A 14,769-nucleotide genomic window follows, 5' to 3' on the forward strand; every position below is an offset into this window, starting at 1 on the left:
GGAGAGGGGGACAGAGGGCTCTGTGCGCTGCCCTTGCCTGCGGGTACCTCCCCCAAAGCTCCCATTGGCCGGATCCAAAGTCCTGACGGGCCAGATCCGGCCCGCGGGCCATAGTTTGCTCACCCCGACCTAGCTTCATTAACACCGTCACCTCCGGTGATTGTCACCCAAAGGAGTTGGCATTTCCCCAGTCCTTGCAGCCGGCTCACTATGCATCGGAGAGCACACTCTGCGCCCTCAGCTTCCATCGGGTAGTCAATTGCTCCCTGCCTTAATAGTCCCTTGCAACCATTAGTAAGACTGCTCTTGAAAGATTTGATGTCGTGGCGTCCCATATAAGCAGGGCGTATATTTCTGAAGAGGTGCTCAGTGGCTCTTGAGTGCCCGGACACATTAAAATAATTACATTCCTAATGAGTGCTGACGGAATAATTAGAGCTCCTTATGTTCTAAAAGTACGCCAGCTCCATTAAGGACTACATATTAATTAAGGAGAAGGAAGAGTGAAGCAGATGGGGGGGGGGGCGGACACTTAACCCTGAAACTAGCTGGGAACATCAGACCATTGGAGGGTCTATATGTTGGTTACACGCAGGTTTAATTAGCACTCCATCCCAATATCGGCTCTTTGGCCCTGACAGTGCCACATGAGTGAGGCAACATGGCTTTGAGCCTGTGCCATGCTGGGGCTGTTTAAACCCAGCCAAAGGCCTCTCTGCCCCTTGCTGCGGTGATAATGACTTTCCAAAGAGTTGGTTGGTTTTTCTGCTGCCCGGGGACTCACTGGAGAAAGGAAGAGAGAAGAGTGAAATGCTGACTAGGGCCCTCGCCAGCCTTCCTCTGCGTGGGCGATGGACAGAGCGCCCAGCACAGACCGGCTGGCATTCTTCGCAATGGTACGGGCTGCAGCCAGTCCCCCGTCTAGAGTGTAGCTGCATCTGTGGAGTAGCAATCACCCGAAGCGTCTCCAGAGGCAGAGCTGGGAACCAAACACGGGTTCAAGTCGCTCCGTGGCACCTACCATCGTTAGTGACCCCCCCCCCGGTCGATCGTCCATCACGGGAAGGAGTTGCCGTTTTTCCTTTCTGCTTGCAGTTGGGTCACGCTGTGCATTGCAGAGTGCTTTGTGTAGCATCATTCCCCACTGCGGAGTGGTCAGTTTCGGGAAACAGAAGGCTGCCCCCTGGGAGGCGGGGTAGTCCAGAGGTTAGGACGTTGGTGTGGTGATCAGAGGAGCCTGGCGCTATTTCTAGCTCTGACTTGCTGTGGGCGACTCCCTTCCAATCTGTGCACCTCTGTTTCCTCATCTATAGGATACAAACAATGCTATTCTTTGTTTTAAAAAAAATCTACCAATGAAAGGTGTTTGGTGGGTCTGATTTTCACTATTGAAGTCAATGGAGTTTTGCCATTGACTTCCCAAGGTGCAGGATTGGCCTCCTAGGCATAAATATTATTTCCCATATAAGTTGCTGGGTTTGGGGGGAGAGAGAAATCTGGACAGGGGACACTGGGAGATTTTGGTACCCAGAAAATCATGAGAGGCCCTTTGGTTCTGGGGAGATGCGCGGACTAGGTGGATGTTCCTGCTAAAATGATCAGGAGAGAAATAATGAACAGTGTTCTTTTTTAAAACATCATTAAGTTTCAGAGTCAACAATTGAGTCAACGATTGCTCCAGAGCTAACATTCATAGCGCTATGAACGGAGCAGTTCACATCTCTCACAGCTATTGTTTCAAGCTGCCTGCTGACTCAAGACGACCCTGCATTTGGTTCATGTTTAAAACATTCTCTTCACAACCACAATGGCTAGAAATGTAATTTAAAAAAATATGGCTGTCCATTTCTGTTGCAAGGGATGGAGTCTCGTGCTGATTTCGGGGCTGCAGAATACCCAGGGCTCTGGCTAACACATCTAAACTGGTTGAAAACTTTGTCAAAGCGGAGCAAAGCCCCAGTGCATGGCGCAATGTGGCTGTAGAAAATTTCAAATAGGGAGGTGACGTGGCTGTAGCTCAGAGGGCTTGTCCTCATTGTTATTTCTGTTAAGGTCTCCCAATAGAGGTGAAGCTGCATTGGTGGTGGTGCGCCCGTAGACACAGTGCCTAGCATCCTCCAGCATTTTTTAACCACTGTGTAGTACAGACCTGCCCTGAGCCGGTCAACATTAGCACCCACAATTATTGCTACTGTTGGTGGAGCTGCACTGGTGGGGTGTGAACCGGTGTTCAGGGGGTCATGACCATCTTACCCGTCCTATAATGGTAAATGAGAGAGGGCTCCTGGCAAGATCAGAGGCGTGTCCGGGAATAGACAATATGGTTAATCACTCAGCAAATGGGATTCTTTCCCCCAAAAGCCTCCCTAGCATGGATGGAACTGACTCTGTCCCACTCTGTGGTGGCCGAACCACAGAGTGGATGATGAGCCTGCTGCAGCCTGGCCTAAGGGAGTTAGGGTTATTTTCAGATCAGGCGGCAGAGGATCATACGTTTAGCTCTAGAGGTTCCAAGCTGAATCCCTTCCAACAACCCACGGAGAGGCCCAGTCCTGAGTGCACTCAAAGCACTTAACAGACAGCACTGAAGTGTCCACAGGTTTGTGACTTATATGGCAACTGTAGAGAGGAAAAGACACTGAATTAAGAGTGAGTGACAGAAAAACGGAGGGAGAAACATTTGCTGAATAGCTACAGAGACCTTTAGACAGTCTTAATCTCATAAATGTGCCTCTCCCGGCACCCTGTGCACAGAAGAGTTTTTACATCTTCAGAGACTTCATGGGATTGCTTTTGTCGAAGTTATATTTACCTGGGGAAGATAGGGCAGGGGGCACAACAAGGGACGTGGTATTGGCATGATGTCAGTAGAAGCGGTTTTAGAACAAATTGATAAACTAAACAGGAATAAATCACCAGGACCAGATGGGATTCACCCAAGAGTTCTGAAGGAACTTGCATATGAAATTGTAGAACGGCTCACTCTGGGAGGTAACCTATTGCTTAAATCAGCCGTGGTACCAGGTGACTGGAAGGTAGCTAAGGTAACACCAATTTTTTTAAAAGGGCTCCAAAGGCAATCCGGGCAGTTACAGGCCAGGAACTGCACAAATTAGTAGACACTATAATAAAGAACAGAACTATCAGACACGTAGATAAACATGATTTCTTAGGGAAGGGTCAACATGGCTTTTGTAAAGGGAAATCATGCCTCACCAATCTACTAGAATTATTTGAGTGAGTCAACAAGAAAGTGGATAAGGGTGATCGGTTGATATAATGTACTTAGATTTTCAGTAAGCTTTTGACAAGGTCCCTCACCAAAGGTTCTTATGGAAATGAAGTAGCCCTGGGATAAGAGGGAAGGTCCTCTCATGGATCAGTAATCGGTTGAGAGATAGGAAACAACAGGTAGGAATAAATGCTCAGTTTTCACAATGGAGAAAGGTGAACTGAGGGGCTCTCAAGGATCTGTACTGGGACCTGCGCTGTTCAGCATATTCATTAATGATCTGGGAAATGGGGTGGACAGTAATGTGGCCAAATTTGCAGATGATACAAAATCATTCACGATCGTTAAGTCCAAAGCAGACTGCGAGGAGTTACAGAGGGATCTCACAAAACTGTGTGCAAACTAATGCACATTGGAAAAAATCATCCCAACTCTACATATACATGGATGGGGTCTAAGTTAGCTGCTATCATCCAAGGAAGAGATCTTGGAGACACTGTGGATAGTTCTTTGAAAACTCCCACTCAATGCACAGCAGAGTTCACAAAGGCTAACATATTCCAGGGCTAAGAAGTGAAATGTTTTTTGGGGGGGACATCTTGCTCTTCTTCATTAAGAATTCACCATTTTAATCAACTAATTAATCAGAATTATATGTGGATTGCTCCTTGTGAAGCAAAACCCCCCCAGCTCTCAGGTCTGAAGGCTTGGTGTGTGTTTGCCACTTACCTTTCCAGGGGACACTCAGTGGAAACACTGTTTGAATAAACATATCGTCAGCTGATGTAGGTCAGCAAAGCTCAGCTGAAGTCAATGAAGCAAAGTCGATTTACATCAGCTGAGGTTCCCGCACAACCAAGCTCTTCTCCACTTGTGATCATCAGTGGTGTAACTGCCCCCTGTGCAGAGTGCTAGAAACCACTTAGACCCTGTTTGGAGGAGTTCGGTTGTGCCTACGCCTTGTGATGTCTTGCTGCCCGGCGGGGAACGTCGTCCTGCGAGTGTTAGAGGAAAGGTGCTTGTGGAACCGTGGAGGATGAACAGGCTCGGCAGCGTTCGATTTTAATCCACAACTGTGAGTACAGGTGGATTTCAGCTGACACGTGGAAATTGACAAAAGAGACTATGAAGTGGTAACAGGCGGGTGCCTGCAGGATCTGGTGTCACAGCTCAGCCTCGCAGGGAGCCCTCTGCAGCCCTAGTGCCCTGCTAGGGTGACCAGATGTCCCGATTTTATAGGGACAGTCCTGATTTTGGTTTTTTTGTTCTTATATAGACACCTATTACCCCCCCCCCACCCCCATCCTGATTTTTTACACTTGCTATCTGGTCACCCTACCTGGGAATGAGGGAGCTGGGCTCTGACAGCGGAGCTGCAAAGAGCTGCCTGGACTGCTGTGGGGTGGGGCTGGGGGGTGGCACCCGATCCCTGCAGGCACAAGATGCAGGGGAGGCTGCGGTCATCCTGGCCCGGTGGGGCAGAGCCCCCAGCCAGGGTGGCGAGGAGTAGGAGTTCCCAGCTGTGGAGGAGGCCACCCTGCTGCTGAATGGCTCTGTCCATGGGCAGAAGCCATTCAGCAGTGGGGTAGCCGCCCCTGGGGCTGGGGACTCATCCTCCTTGTGGTCCTGGCCGGGGGTGGGGGGGGGGTCTCTGCTCTGCCAGGTCAGGATGACTGCCTCCTCCCCCCACACCTTCTGCCCTTGGGCCCCTCGGCTGTGCAAGCATCCCCATACAGCCCCGCAGTCAGCTTAGTCCTAACCCTAGCCGCAGCCCTGCCCCCCCTTAATGTCCTGCAAGTGCAAAAATCAACATATCTAAACAGAGAAAAAATCCTTTAAAATCGTTTTTTTAAAAATGGATCAAAATCAGAAAAATAAATAAAAATCAAATTCCGCCAGCCTCAGCGTGCGAGGCAACACATCAATGGAAACCATCCTGGCGAGGGGTTTGGTGTTAGTGAAAGAGTCCCCAGACTGAATGAACAGGGTGGATTTGCTTCCACCTGGGTTGTTTTGCTATGGAGGTTTCTGCCCTAACCCTCTGCTAAACCACGGGTGCAGCTGTCTGGTTCCTTCCTCCTTGTTCCCTCTAATCCCTTGTCATCTAATCCTAATCATCCCTCCAGGACCAGCTTGTCCTTGTAGTTTCATTAAAACCCATGTCAGGCTACGGGATCACAGACTGAAACTGTTAAAAGCGGTCACGGAGTCGAGGGTAAATGTTACCACTTCTCACCTGGGGAATACGGAGTTTACCTCCATGCCTGCCTGGCCTGGAACAGCAGAAAGGTGAGTGTGTCCACTTCTTCTTCTTTTTTGTTTTTTTACCATGACACCACTGGTTTAAAGTAAAATCCAATGGAGAGAGATTGCAGAAAGCGCGATTCAGGTTAGATATTGGGGAAAACGTTCTAACGATAGGGATCATTAAGCCCTGGACCAGGTTACCTAGGGTCTGGGAGGTTTTTAAGATTAGACCAACATCTGCTGGGGATGATCTAGGTACAGGTAACCCTGCCTCAGCACAGGGGAATGGGTTAGATGGCCCCTTCCAGCCCTACGTTTCGATGATTCGATGGTGGGATTGAAGAGTCAAGCGGGGTTTGTCCTACACCCAGACTCAGGGAAGGAAATGAGATGCCAACGTGCCCGCCATGAGATTTAGAGGGACCCTCTTGTGAGTCATGGGTGATTTACCTCCTGCAGGGTGTTTCTGTGGCTCTCAATATTTGCTGGGGCTAGCAGCAGGGTGGGGCGTAATTTCCCCCCCGTCTGTCTAAGGCATGGTTTTTATACCTTCCGCTGGTGCTGGCTACTGGGAGAGACAGGATACTGGACTAGATGGATCAGGGATCTGATCCAGTCTAGCAATGCCTATGTTTCCTGTAAAGGGCATGTCTGGAGTCAAGTCTTGTCCCTACACATAAGTCAATCTTGCAAGGGCAAAATCCAGGCCATTCCAAGTTCTAACCCTAAAGTCCCTGGTCTGAGCTGTAGATCCCTGCAGCCTCCCTTTGTAGTTCTGCATTGTACAAGATGGGTCGCCGTTGTCCTGGGCAGGGAGCAGGAACCCTGAAATCATCCATGCATCCCTAACATTCAAAGCAGAGATGGGTTTGAACCACCCCCCGTCCCCCAAGTTCCTCCCACCTTTGGTGTGATGTGTGATGTTGACACCTGGGATCCGGGTCTGCATTTTGGGTGGAATTCACCCCTGTGTAGAGGGCCCAAATGAGGCCTCTGTCCTGGACAAGCCCCAATGTCAAGGCTCAAAGCTGGTCTGCTAGCCCTTCCTTTAACTCTAGAGCCTGTGTCATGTTTAAAGCAGTAATAACGAAACAATGTTAAACAACCATCTCAAAGCATTTTACAAAGATGGTGAAGTAGCCTCAGACCTGCCCTTAGGTGGAGAAACTCAGGCACAGAGAAGGAAAGTGACTTGTCTGAGGTCGCCCAGCAAGTTGATGGCTGAGGAACAGAGGAGAGGGACATCCCCTGTCGTTCATTCCCAGCTTCTGGCAAATGAAATTAATAGGCAGCAGGTTTAAAATAAATGAAAGGAAGTATTTCTTTACACAACGCACAGTCAACCTGTGGAACTCCTTGCCAGAGGATGTTGTGAAGGCCAAGCCCATAACAGGGTTCAAAAAAGAACTAGATAAATTCACGGAGAATAGGTCCATCAATGGCTATTAGCCAGGATGGGCAGGAATCATGTTCCTAGCCTCTGTTTGCCAGAAGCTGGGAATGAGCGACAGGGGATGGATCACTTGACGATTACTTGTTCTGTTCATTCCCTCTGGGGCACCTGGCATTGGCCACTGTCGAAAGACAGGATACTGGGCTAGATGGATCTTTGGTCTGACCCAATAGGGCCATTCTTATGTTCTTATGACATGACCTTCGCTATGAAAGACGGACCTTTACAGCTCAGCTCCCTGTGTGGCCCAAACAATCAATACAGACCCATTTCCACATGAAAGGTGGTGAATTTATATTTTGCCTTCTCACGAAAAGCCTTTTAAAGTGTCAGACTCCTGCGGAGACTTTCATCTTTACATAAGGTGGCACCAATGACAGGTCTGATCTTTGCCCTTGCAGTACACAGAGTGGGTTAAAACACTCCGCAAATAGGAGATTTTGCCTAAAGTTTGTCTTCATGTTCCGGGCGGATGCACCATTGGGGTTTGTAATCTGATTCCTTTTCATTCCCCTTGTCCCATTGTCTTTCTCAGATGACAGTAGCTCAGCATGGACGGAGAACACCAGGGGCCTGATCTATCCATGCCCTGCACTGTGGGCCCGATTCGTCATTGTCTGCACCTTTAGCAGTCGTTTACACCGGTGCGACGTGGGAGCATTCTGCTCTGGATTCTGCACAAGCTGCAGGACAACGATCAACCGGTCCCCAGGCATGCATCTAAAATACCCCCGCCCCTTAACAGCTACGTTGGGGCAGGAGGAGGAAAACGTACGGGCAGAATTCCCCACGATCACAATAGTGGGGTACACACATTCCATACCCCTCTGACCCGACCCACAATTCCGGGTGAAGTCATATCCCAGAGCAATGAGATGGGGCTAGGAACGTGTGAGCCGGTTTGTGCAGTGATGGCCTGTTCTGTCAATTTCGCACTCCTCACCCCCCACTGAGGAGCTGGAGTGCCCTTTGAAAGGTGGCAGGCTGTGTCAGCTCCTTATCGGGGTCTGTAAGGCACATGCAAGGGAGGATCCACATAGGATCAATGAGTCATTTAACTGTCAGGTCGAGAGCTCTCCACTGAGAACATTATTCTCTCTGCTGGGATTTTTTTTTGCAGCCGTTAAAGCGGAGAGGCCTCATCAAGCCGAACCCCCATGAGTCCACGGAGCCCTGAACCACTTATCCCAAAACTCCCTGGTCCAAAGCTCCGGTGGCTGGAAGGCGCGAGATCCAGACTGGAAGCAGTGCAAGGAACGAGGGTTTTTCAGCATCCCAACCGGCCTGGCTGCAGTGAGACCGAGGGTGCAGTTAGCAAGTGCCACAAACTCCTTTAGAGCCCAGAGTGGTTCCCACTGAGTCAGTGGCAACGATTGAACTGTTAGAGCCAGACCCAAAGCTCACTGGAGTCAATGCAAAGACTCTGCTTGGCTTCAGTCAGCTCTCAAAGGGTCACAGTATGGAATGGAGACAAACCCCACGCGGACCTGGAAGGGTTAATGAGCTGCTGTCGGCTGGAACAGCCCCCCTCCCTGCATCCACCCGTAGAGGGTGTCAGGCCGGAAGGGAGAGGCAAGAAAGGAGAGCGCCCACTCCTCTGGGGATGAGAGCAGATCAACAGCGAGAGATCAGTGGTGAGAGAAGCTGGTTTGGAGCTCGGAAGTGGGCTCAGATTGTGCGTCTCTGGAGGGAAGGCAGGCCCTAATGGGGAACTATTTGGAGGGACCTGCCAAAGGTTCTTAAGCCAGGCCCTGACAAGGGCATCTCCCACCGGCAGCAGCAGGAGAGCGACGGAGAGCTGAGCCCAGAGGGTGCAGGGATGCATGACCCTAAAGGGGCTACACTTAGAACTAAGCCCATCGGGGACAAGACTCTTATTTTGCACTTGCTTGGGCGGTGACCTTGGACTCTTCCCCCTCCTCCCCGGCCGGAAGGGGACTGAACTTGGCCAAGCTGGAAGGCTGAGCCACATAAACCACTAGGGGAGGCTGGAAATGCTGGTTGGGGAAACTGAGGCAGAGAGCCTGCAGCACCGTGCCTCGCCATCAGGAGGTTCCCCGGATGGCAACGAGCTCATAGTAACAAAGGGAATAAGTCTTTGCTCGCATATGTCCCCTCAGTGCAAACTGCACCACAGACAGCGTGAGGCTGGAAGTGATTATTCCTCCCTATTCGGCACTGGTGAGGCCACATCTGGAGTATTGCGTCCAGTTTTGGGCCCCCCGCTATGGAAAGGATGTGGACAAATTGGACAGAGTCCAGTGGAGGGCAACGAAAATGATCAGGGCGCTGGGACACATGACTTACGAGGAGAGGCTGAGGGAACCGGGGTTATTTAGTCTGCAGAAGAGAAGAATGAGGGGGGATTTGATAGCAGCCTTCAACTACCTGAAGGGGGGTTCCAAAGAGGATGGAACTAGACTGTTCTCAGTGGTAGCAGATGACAGAACAAGGAGCAATAGTGTCAAGTTGCAGTGGGGGAGGTCTAGGTTGGATATTAGGAAACACTTTTTCACTAGGAGGGTGGCGAAGCACTGGAATGGGTTCCCTAGGGAGGTGGTGGAATCTCCATCCTTAGAGGTTTTTAAGGTCTGGCTTGACAAAGCCCTGGCTGGGATGATTTAGTTGGGGATTGATCCTGCTTTGAGCAGGGGGTTGGACTAGATGACCTCCTGAGGTCCCTTCCAACCCTGATATTCTATGATTCTATAGTTGCTGCATGGCCAGATTCAGAGGTGAGCGCGAAACGGGGGTAAATGACACTTGTTCCTGTCCCAACAGTGTATCGGTCCCAGCTCAGCCTACGCCCACTCAAGACTTACTTAAATCCCCATCCACTTTCCAGTGTGTAATCCTCATTCTCTCCCTCCTTCTGGATTTGTCCTACGGCGTGAGTCTAGTGTGACAGATGCAGTGGAGAGCAGGGAAGTGGGGTGCAGCTTCCCAGCAATGAGCAGATGGATGTAAGACAAAGTAGATTCAAGTAGCCCTCTCCTTGCATTAACGTCCCCCTCCTCGGCCTGCAAGTGACACCAAAGGCTTTACACGTGGGTGTGAGTAGATCTAAGGGGGTCTGAGGCCCGGAGTCAGGAAAACAGACCTCTGCAGGACAGCACTTTAAGCACGTGCTTCAGTGGTTTCCTGAATCGGGGCCCGAAAGCCTAAGGGAGGGTGAGCGCAGACCAAGAGTGCTTCCTTGTACTGCTCTGTCTGTCTATATCCATTGGTTCTCGCCAGCGGCGGCACCAGCGCTCCAAGCGAGTGCCTGGGGCGGCAAGCCACAGGGGGTGCCCTGCCGGTCCCTGAGAGGGCGGCAGTCAGGCAGCCTTCGGCGGCATGCCTGCAGGAGGTCCGCCGGTCCTGCGGATTCGGCGGCAATTCGGCGGCGGGTACGCCAAAACCGCGGGACCTGTAGACCTCCCGTAGGCATGCCGCCGAATCCGCGTTACCGGCAGCGGACCTCCCGCAGGCATGCCACCGAAAGCCGCCTGACTGCCGTGCTTGGGGCGGCAAAAGAGCTAGAGCCGCTCCTGGTTCTCACTTGTCTTACACTTCGATTGTAAAGACAGACTGGCAGCTTGTCCTGTGTCTGTGCAGGCTCCTCGGTTTTACCAGAATACAAAGAATCCTAATCATGTAGCATTAGGGAGTCTAACTTCTACCGCCTCACTTCTCACCTCTGCATTTGGCCCAAACCAGAGAGGAGGCCACCCTTCAGATCCGTCCCTCAGGGGGTTGCTGGGAGACCGCGTGAGGCCCTTTTCACCTTCTGAAGCCCTGCTCTGCCCCAGGGGCTTGGCTTCCGTTTGCGCCATTACTACACAGCCGGTGACATTTTCCCTGCCGCCGACCAGAAGGATTAACTGCGTCTGCCTCGCGATCAAAATAAATAACACGAGGCAACAAATGAAACCCAGGATGTCCTGGGGGGATTGGCAGGCATGAGGCTGAATAACTGAGGAGGGAATGGAGAAAACGTCGCTTGCAAGGTCTTTGCTCCAACGTGCTTCCTCCAGAGATGGAAACACAACACTCACTACAGAAAATGCACAACAAAAGGCTCTATCTAGCCGAGGTGCTTATATGGCTCACTTGCTGTATTATCCAAATACCCCACAGTCTTCAAAGTGTTTTTCCCTGCAATCCCCTGGGAGGACAGGATGTGCTTCGTCCTCTTCTTTTCCCCAACAAAGACGGAACGGAGGCACAGAGAGACGTAGGGCTTGTCTATATGAACAGTTAGTACGCAGCAAGCTGAGGTGTAACACTACCTCACGCTAGCTGCTGGGCATTCATTGTGGACCATGCTGGTGTGTGCAAAGCTTTCCCCACTTCTCTTGGATCTACTCCTGTTTCAAAGCACACCACAGCACACCACAGCTGGGGACTGACTGGCTAAGCAGCAGTTTTGCAGAAAAGGACCTGGGGATTTCAGTGGACGAGAAGCTGGATATGAGTCAGCAGTGTGCCCTTGTTGCCAAGAAGGCTAATGGCATATTGGGCTGCATTAGTAGGAGCATTGCCAGCAGATCGAGAGAAGTGATTATTCCCCTCTATTCGGCACTGGTGAGGCCACAACTGGAGTATTGCGTCCAGTTTTGGCCCCTCCACTACAGAAGGGATGTGGACAAATTGGAGAGAGTCCAGCAGAGGGCAACAAAAATGATTAGGGGGCTGGGGCACATGACTTATGAGGAGAGGCTGAAGGAACTGGGGTTATTTAGTCTGCAGACGAGAAGATTGGGGTGGGGTGGGGATTTGATAGCAGCCTTCAACTACCTGAAGGGGGGCTCCAAAGAGGATGGAGCTCGGCTGTTCTCAGTGGTGGCAGATGACAGAACAAGGAGCAATGGTCTCAAGTTGCAGGGGGGGAGGTCTAGGTTGGATATTAGGAAACACTATTTCACTAGGAGGGTGGTGAAGCACTGGAATGGGTTCCCTAGGGAGGTGGTGGAATCTCCTTCCTTAGAGGTTTTTAAGGCCCGGCTTGACAAAGCCCTGGCTGGGATGATTTAGTTGGGGCTTGGTCCTGCTTTGAGCAGGGGGCTGGACTAGATACCTCCTGAGATCCCTTCCGACCTTGAGATTCTATGATTCTAGTGCCCAGGAGTGGGATGCACACAGACAGCTAGCCTAGTTTTACACCCTGCTTGTCATGCATTAACTGTTTGAACAGACAAGCCTTAAGTGACTTACCGGGCCATAGCAAGTCAGTTGTGAGTTAGAGCAGACCTGCTGCTGCTCTAATTTACACCAGGGGTTGAGCAGGCTCTGGCATGGTCCCAGAATACGAGGGGGGCAAAGGTAGTTTAAAGCCTCTTTTCTCCCTTCATGCACAGAGAGTCCCATCCATGGGCGGTGGGTGAATGTGCTGTTGGGGGAGGCTAGCCCCCAGCCCCTCCACCACTCCTCCCCTTCTGCCCCCCCCTCACCTGCCAGAGCCCGGAGCGCACACACACACCCCCGCATGGCCACCAGCCCCCTTGCACGCCCCCAGCCCAGGAGCGCCCCCAGCCCCGGAAGGCTGGGTAAATGGACGGTCAGCACGGTGTAGCCTGAGCCCCAGTGCCCCAGGCATTGTGCGCACCAGCCCCAGCCTGCCTGCCCCAGCCTCTTGGCCACAGAAGAGCGGGAAGGGAACTGGAAGCAGGCAGGAGGGGGCTTTGGGGTGGAGCATGGGCAGGGCCACGCAAGGCTGTTTGGGGAGGCACAGCCTTCCCCTGCCTATGCTCCCCTTCGCCCATGGTCCCATCCCTTAGCAGTGCAGTGAAACCACAACTCTTATTTTCTTAATTTCCTTTGGAACAGGCTGTTCCTGCCTTTGCCAGGTATCAAAGGGAAAGGAGCCAACTGTTTAAATTGCTAGTAAAAAGGCCTGTTCTTTCCTCTGAAGACAATTTTCTCTGCAGGCTGTTTTGCTTCTCTCTCCTGGGTCTTAAAGGAAGAACAGAGCTACGTAGCTTTACTTCAAGGGGAAGGTAATTAGTCGTTATGCAGTTGCCTTAAAGCAGCTGCATGGCTTTGAAAGACTTTGTGGACCACTGGGCACCACACACACAAGCCAGCTACAGCCGAAGTCTTTATAAAGTCCGGAGTGATGCTGTAGCAGGAAAGGCAGTTTCCTTTATAAATCCCCATTTTCAGGGGGTAAACTTTTCCTGACCTCCTCTAAAACATAGTCCACACACTTCACAGGGCCACAAACTCGCCTTCCTGCTGAAGTTAATCATTAAAAACGGCCTTGTTAATAACGCCACATAACATTCACCTTAAACCATCACCCCAGGCTTGGCCGCTCCTAGAGTTCCTCCCTCTGCACTGTTCAGCCCACACCCTAGATCTTCTCTCCCCAGACTCTCACTCCAACCCCTCTCATATCCAAGTGGGGTAGTGAGCCACCTGCCTCAGTGAGGCAGCTAAACCCACTTAACCCTTTCCCAAAAGTTTTAACACCTATCACCAGGCAGATGCTGCTGGCATATTACTTAGGGGCTTGGAAACATACCTTGGCCAACTTCCTATCCCTTCCTCGTGACTCTGAAACCTACTGCAAGCAGGAGAGGGATGATTTGAGCTGGAATCAGGAAACATCATCCTACTGTTTGGTTCCTGTTGGCTGCACAATAGCTTGACCTCCAGCATTTTGCAGGGAGCGGAGGATGAGAGGTGGGCTCCTTGGAGCTGACAGGTGAACAGCCAGCACTAACACTGCTGTTCCTCTGGAGGTGTTGTTTAATGGGCAGCCCCCCCCCAGTGATTGGAGAGTTGTGGCATTCTGTCCTTCCAATCAGCTGGTGAAGGAGGGATGCCCAGACTTGGCTGAGGTTGTTGATGCTCTTTATTTTGCCTTGCATAATAGATTGAATATTTCCCCACGTTAAGTATCCTCACACCTTTTTGTCAACTGTCTGAAATGGGCCATCTTGATTATCACTACAAAAGTTTTTTTTCTCCTGCTGATAATAGCTCATCTTAATTAATTAGCCTCTTAGAGTTGGTAGGGCAACTCCCACTTTTCACGTTCTCTGTATGTATAGATATCTTCTCACTATATGTTCCATTCTATGCATCTGATGAAGTGGGCTGTAGCCCACGAAAGCTTAAGCTCAAATAAATTTGTTAGTCTCTAAGGTGCCACAAGGACTCCTTGTTCTTTTTATTTTGCCTGACGCCTTTCAGAACGGGCTTGGTTATACGCTCTTAAACCTTCGGCAGAGATTTGAAGGAGAGGAGATATTCACCGAGGTAACAAGACAACAGGCTGCCGAGTGTGAACCTCTGAAATTAAAAGAGTGTTCTTTTTTTTTTTAATATACCACTTCAGCACAGAGACGCCTTTCCTCTGGCTGAACCCTGTAATTACAGCAGCAAAATCCATGGAAAACAAGCCACGCTGCTAACTCTGAAACGAGCGAAAAACAAGAAAACCAGGAGCCAGATCTATAGCTGGGGGTCACTCCTGTCGCAATTAAGGGCAACTGCACCTGTATTTCCCCTCAGTGGTCCAGCCAGGTCACCCACTCCCAGGCTTCCTGTTCCATTGGCTGTCACCTCTCTTGGGTAGGGTAACCAGGTGTCTGGTCTTTGACCGGGACACCCCGTCGAAAAGAGATCCTGGGAGTGGCTTCCAAGACACTGATACTGGAGGACCTACATTAGCATCCATCTCCTCCTACAGGAGTTACGGACAATTCCACAATAGCACATACACAATTTTCATTTTTAACACAATGGCCCCAGGGATCTGCCAGCTAATTCAGTCAGGTTAAACTTAATTCAGTGGAGTTTATCTTAACTCTATCAGGTTTGTCCAGGAGATTGTCAATGTGTCACAGCT

The sequence above is a fragment of the Terrapene carolina genome, unplaced genomic scaffold (genome assembly GCF_002925995.2).
Source record: "Terrapene carolina triunguis isolate 2854851 unplaced genomic scaffold, T_m_triunguis-2.0 Scaffold194, whole genome shotgun sequence".
In the NCBI taxonomy this organism is placed as follows: domain Eukaryota; kingdom Metazoa; phylum Chordata; order Testudines; family Emydidae; genus Terrapene; species Terrapene triunguis.